Genomic DNA, 6,086 nt, shown 5'->3' with positions numbered 1-6,086 from the left:
AGGTTGGAATCTCTTCCCTTGTTTAGAGATACGTTTATTGTGATCAGTCACAGATGAAAAGAAGACATTGATCTCTAGCCAGTTCAATCCATGTCTTTATCACTTAAACTGTTCTGTAGAAAATTGCTTAAGAGGAACATTGCCAGTATGTGTTTAGGAGGAAAATGTATTCCCCTGAAACTTGCAGCTGACACAATGGCCAAAGCTCTCTCTGTGTTTGCCATTTTTAGCTGAGAACCTGTCGTAGTCACATCCCAATCTGCATTTATTGTTCTTGTAGATCAATAAATCACACTAAACTGGCTTGTGTAGCTCTCCTGTGCTTCCATCCCTGGAGACCCTGGCAAAGCTCACTTGTATGAGGACACACATGACTTACCTCATTTCATAGCTCTTACCTCTGCTTGAAATCAGCATAGAGGACTCTGCTGGGGAATCCTTTCCTGCAGATCCTGATCCCTTCCAGCACCCCGTTACAGCGCAGCTGGTGCAGCACCAGCTCGTGCTCCATGGCACCTAGCAATGCAGAAAAGAAATGAACACCAGAGTCCAGTGTAGAGGGGAGTGGATGTATTTGGGAAAGTATCTTTCTGCTTGAGCCTCTTACCAGGTGTTTTAGTCTCATTGGGGATGATGCAGCGCACAAAATGGGGGTGAGTGCTCCTCAGGTTGGTCATCAGCTTGTTGAGATTTTCCTGTGGGTTCATGATTTAGTGTGTGTTTATAAGAAATATGGGAAAAAATGACCCTTGTGTTCTTTGAACTGAGCATGAAAGGCCAATCAAAGGAGATGCACTGGGCTGAAAATTATCCACTGAGAATACCTCAATCTATAACTCAAATATCACATTGTAGGACAAGAAGAAAAGTTGACATCAACCCCATGAGGGATAGAAAGTGTGTACATATGGGAACTTTTTTATTTTATGTGAAGTGTAAGTGTAGGTCTTTACAGTGCCAGAAGATTTTTATTTTGATTGTTAATGATGACCTAAAGAGAAGTTATTTGGACTTGGAATTATTTTTGATTGGTTGGTTGGGTTTTTTGCTTCTTTCCTGTGGCTGAGCCAGTTGGAAGTGCAGAATAATTCTTTGCAGAAATGAAAAGGTAAGGTGTTTACTCACCCGGAAAAGAGCTGAGACAGTCTGGAAAGAAGAGCCCTTCTTCTTGGCACCTTTCTTGCCACCACCACCACCACCACCACCACCACCACTGGCCTCTGCGAAAGTGAAGATAATGAAACATCTGTTGCTTTGGGGCCTAACCACTCTGCATCAAAGAGATGACATTTCAGAGAACTGACCTGCCTCGCCTCCAGCAGCGGCAAAGAGTAAGGCAAGAGTCTTCACAGAGGATTTCTGGTACAGCCCAATGACAGTTTCATTCAGAGGGTCCTTGTTCTTCTCCAGCCACCCAGAGATGTTGTAGTCCACTGTGCCAGCATAGTGCACCAGGGAGAAGTGAGCCTCAGCCTTGCCCTTGCCAGGTTTGGGCTTCTGGAAGTTGTTGGACTTGCCCAGGTGCTGGTCATAGAGCTTGTTCTTGAAAGAGGTGTCAGTTGCCTTGGGGAACATGCACTCCTCTTCCAGGATGGAGAAGATGCCCATGGGCTGGGAGAAACAGCAAAACCATAGCAGTGGCAGCCTTCAGAAGGAGGCTGCAGTGAGGCACAGGAGACTGAGAAACTGGCTGAATTTTTTGATGTAAAATGGATCAAAACTTTGTTGCCTTTTGCACTTGTGGATCAAGACAAAATATGAATTTGTGTCTGAGACTAATGCGTTTCATGACTGGTAGTGTCACAAAGAACAAAATTTTCCAAATAGTTTTGAAACTGATGAACTGACAGGGGATTTGTTTTTCACATTAATTCATTCATAGAGTAATTTGTGTAGTTGGAGATGTCTTACTAAAAGAGACCTTAAGTCTTTCAGCTACTTCCTGAAACCTTATTTTTTGATGATGTATCTCTGTCTTTACAGTCCTATACAAGAGGATGTCACACAGAAGAGTGTGTGCTCATGGTGATGGTTTTATTGACCCCTGATCACTCAGTACCTTTTTTCCTATATTTATCTATGACTTTTCTTAGATACTGTGTTTCAGAAATCACAGCATCAATACTGAAACCATAATACTGAACTTGTGTCTGGATTCTTAAGAAGAGACTTTCATTTTGTAGACTAGAAAACAACTTCAGCAAATCCTTGTCAACCAGTTCTGTGTGATTACATTGATTCTTCTATTGCCATACAAGAAAAAATGCAGTTAATCTTTAAATAATGCATAGCAGAGCATTTGATGAGTAACCTAAAGGTGCTACATGACAAAAGGTACTTCTTGAATGCAATCAACTCACCTTCTCAATGAGCTCGATGCAGGCAGCCAGGTCCATCCCAAAGTCAATGAACTCCCATTCAATCCCCTCCTTCTTGTACTCCTCCTGCTCCAGCACGAACATGTGGTGGTTGAAGAACTGTTGCAGCTTCTCATTGGTGAAGTTGATGCACAGCTGCTCCAGGCTGTTGAACTGTGGAATGAAAAGGAAGGATTAACTCATCCTCACGATGAAGAATACAGCTGCATACTGTAAAGTCTGTATAACTTCCTCTTTTGCACTCAGAATCTCATCTCAGAATCCCATGCCAGGATGCCCAATTAAGACAAATATTTTTTCCATGTTAAAACATACCAATTATTTGATGGTCTTATCCCTATCTAGGTACAATTTGCATCACTTTTTTCTCTCATATTATGCACATTTTCCCATTGCTCTTACCAAAAAAAAACCAAACAAAACATTGTCAGTGTTTGCCAGTCCTGGCTGGGACTGAGATACCTTCCACAAATATCTGTAGAACTTCTCAGTCTCAATTAAAGCAGCCAATACACTGGCACTGTTGGAATCAGCCTTTGGCTCTTAAGAAGCAAAGGATATGTATATTCCTCTCTTTCTCCAAAGCCTTCACAAACTTTTATGTGAGACTTCACTCTACCTTTCTCTGCCTACGCTTAAAATATTGAGTTCAAATGATTGAAGACCTCCAACATTTGTGCTAGTTATGGAAAAGACAACTGCTGCTTCTTTGTGTAAAGCTATGACATGAAGATCTACTGAGGCTCATGGATTGTGCTGGAGAAAAAGCACCGACTTATACAAGGAAGGAAAACATTTCCAGAAAATAACAAGTAAATGTTTCCCAAACAATGCAAGACTAATTGGAAATTGAAAGTGAATGGAATGTTTTCCAGCAAACCCACAATAATTCTGCAGTTCTCTTGAGTCCTAATTGCCGTTTCAAGATTTTACTGTGATTTCTGTGTTCCTTACATCAAAGATCTCAAAGCCAGCAATGTCCAGCACACCAATGAAGTACTGCCTGGGCTGCTTGGTATCCAGCTGTTGGTTGATGCGAACAACCATCCACAGGAACATCTTCTCATAGACAGACTTTGCCAGGGCACCCACAGAATTGTATACCTAAAATGAAGAAAAATGGAGCAGAAGTAAAATGGTACACAGAATGAGAGGGTAAATCAAGATGGAGCTTCCTAATCTGGTTGTTACCTGCTGCACAGTTTGACCCTTGGTCACGTATTCATTCCCCACTTTGACTCGGGGGTAGCAGAGAGCCTTGAGCAGGTCTGCTGAGTTCAGCCCCATCAGGTAGGCTGCCTTGTCAGCAACTGGACACAAAGAGAGAGGAAGACATGACAGAGGAACAGTGATAATTGAAAGAGGATGTCCCCTAAGATGTCTGTGTATGTTTCAGCACTGCAATTTTGCAATATCTTGGAGGGAAATTTAGCAGCATAAACATTCTGGAAGTCATGATTTATGTCTTTGTGAAAGTAAATTTGAGCAAAATACCCGAATACCAAGTGTCAGCTCTGTAACTGTTTGTGCTACTGAGAGTTCTAGATTTTAATACCTTCGGTGCCATCAGGCTCTGCCTGCTCCTCTCGTTGCTTCTGCTTGAACTTCAGGTTCCCATAGTGCATGACAGCCCCTGTCAGCTTGTAGATGGCTGTTCTCTCATCAGCAGTGAAGCCCAGGATGTCAATGGCACTCTGCAACAGAATCAGTCAAATAAGCCTTGGGCATTAAAAGAAACTTTCACCAGATCAATATGCTCTGTGACACTTACATCTGTAGCCATCAGCTCCTCCTGGTCGTTAATGCTGGCAACAGTGATCTCCCCTTGACTCACAAATTGGTAGTCATAGGGGTTGGTGGTGATGAGGAGCATGTCTGTAAAGAGGAATAGGACACATCTGGGTGTAAGGCTGAAGATGAAGGTTAAACATGTTCAGACTCTATCAAACAATTCCTACCAATCAGCTCTGGCTTCTTGTTGGACATGATCTGGTAGAAGATGTGGTAGCTTCTTTCCGCCTTGAGCTGGAAAGTGACTCTGGACTTCTCCAGCAGATCTGGCAAGGATGAGAGGACAGGGTTAGGCCTAAGAAAGAACACTGAGGTGGAAAGGAAGGAAAGAATGAGATCAGGTCAGGAGGTCTCTTACATGTCTCAATGTCAGCAGAAGCCAATTTGCCTGTGGCACCAAAGTGGATTCTGATGAATTTGCCCTTCGGAGGGGAAAGCAAAAAAGGCATTTTGAAATGTTTGTTGGACATGATCCGGTAGAAGATGTGGTAGCTTCTTTCCGCCTTGAGCTGGAAAGTGACTCTGGACTTCTCCAGCAGATCTGGCAAGGATGAGAGGACAGGGTTAGGCCTAAGAAAGAACACTGAGGTGGAAAGGAAGGAAAGAATGAGATCAGGTCAGGAGGTCTCTTACATGTCTCAATGTCAGCAGAAGCCAATTTGCCTGTGGCACCAAAGTGGATTCTGATGAATTTGCCCTTCGGAGGGGAAAGCAAAAAAGGCATTTTGAAATGTCACAAAGAGTAAGTGTGTGACCTTGCATTCTCCACAGAGGTTTTCTGGTAGGATGTATTGAAGACACCTGTGTCCCTATTCCTTTCTATAGAACTTGTGTCAATGGCTGAAGAGTCACATTAATAGCCCCGACCAGTTTTGTGTCTAAAACCCCCACCTATTAATAATTTTGCAGGCAATTTGTCTTTGTTATCTATTCCTCCCACCTCTCCTTCCTTCTATATTATTATCAATTTACAAAGGTTTTTATCTACAATTTGTATGATATACACAAGAAATATCTAGGAGTAAAAATTTGAAATAATATAGATATTTAAACATCTTTAAATTATCTCCCTTTGTAAATATTTGCATGCTGTACCATACTTCATAAGATTCATTTTTTATTAGATACTTTGGTTAATTTTTAGTTGACAAAAATATGAGGAAAATATTAGTTCAATAAATCCTGTCATCTGCCCATGACACTTCAGAAGTGACAGCTTCTGTTCTGACAGCCTTGCTCCCTTGTAAATGTCAACTTCTCTGATCAGAAACTCACAAAGCGTGAGGAGTTGTCATTCCTCACAGTCTTGGCATTCCCAAAGGCCTCCAGCAGTGGGTTGGCGCTGATGATTTGATCCTCAAGCGTTCCCTGCAGGGTGAGAATTACTTAGTGACTGTTTAGTTGACAGGACAATGATATGCCAAGTGTTGACTGTTCTTCCTGACTCACCTGCATTTTGCCTGATGTTTGCTCCTCCTTCTTCTTGTCCCCACTGGCTGCAATTGTTGCAAAGTACTGGATGACACGTTTGGTGTTCACAGTCTTCCCGGCACCGGATTCTCCACTGTCAAAGCAGAGAGAGGCAGAGAGTGTGTGGTGAGGCAGGAGGATCCCTGGCACTGGGCAGCCCCACAGGGACCCGAGCAGGGCTGTACGTACGTGATCAGGACTGACTGGTTCTCCCGATCTGTGGAAGAGGCAGGAAAAAATAGACTTTATAAATAAAGAATGCAAAAAGACTGAAAATTAATTCAGTAAATGCAAGTTACAGAATCAGAGATTCACAGAATCATTCAGGTTGGAAAAGACCTCTGAGTACATCAAGGTCAACCTAAAAAGTTATAACATTGCAGACATAATTATGTTCCTTGTTCCACCTAGGCCATATGGCTTGTCATTTTCCCTGACACACTATCT

General features: G+C 42.5%; 1 pseudogene; it reads right to left on the bottom strand.

Annotated features, from left to right (window-relative positions):
* Nucleotides 1-385: 385 nt before the first annotated feature.
* LOC103805441 lies at nt 386-5,856 on the bottom strand (annotated as a pseudogene).
* Between the last annotated feature and the right edge of the window lie 230 nt (nt 5,857-6,086).

This window comes from Acanthisitta chloris, unplaced genomic scaffold (assembly GCF_000695815.1).
Source record: "Acanthisitta chloris isolate BGI_N310 unplaced genomic scaffold, ASM69581v1 scaffold27797, whole genome shotgun sequence".
Classification (NCBI taxonomy): domain Eukaryota; kingdom Metazoa; phylum Chordata; class Aves; order Passeriformes; family Acanthisittidae; genus Acanthisitta; species Acanthisitta chloris.
Note: the sequence above shows the minus strand (reverse complement) of the source record. Positions and strands in the feature narration are given on the sequence as shown.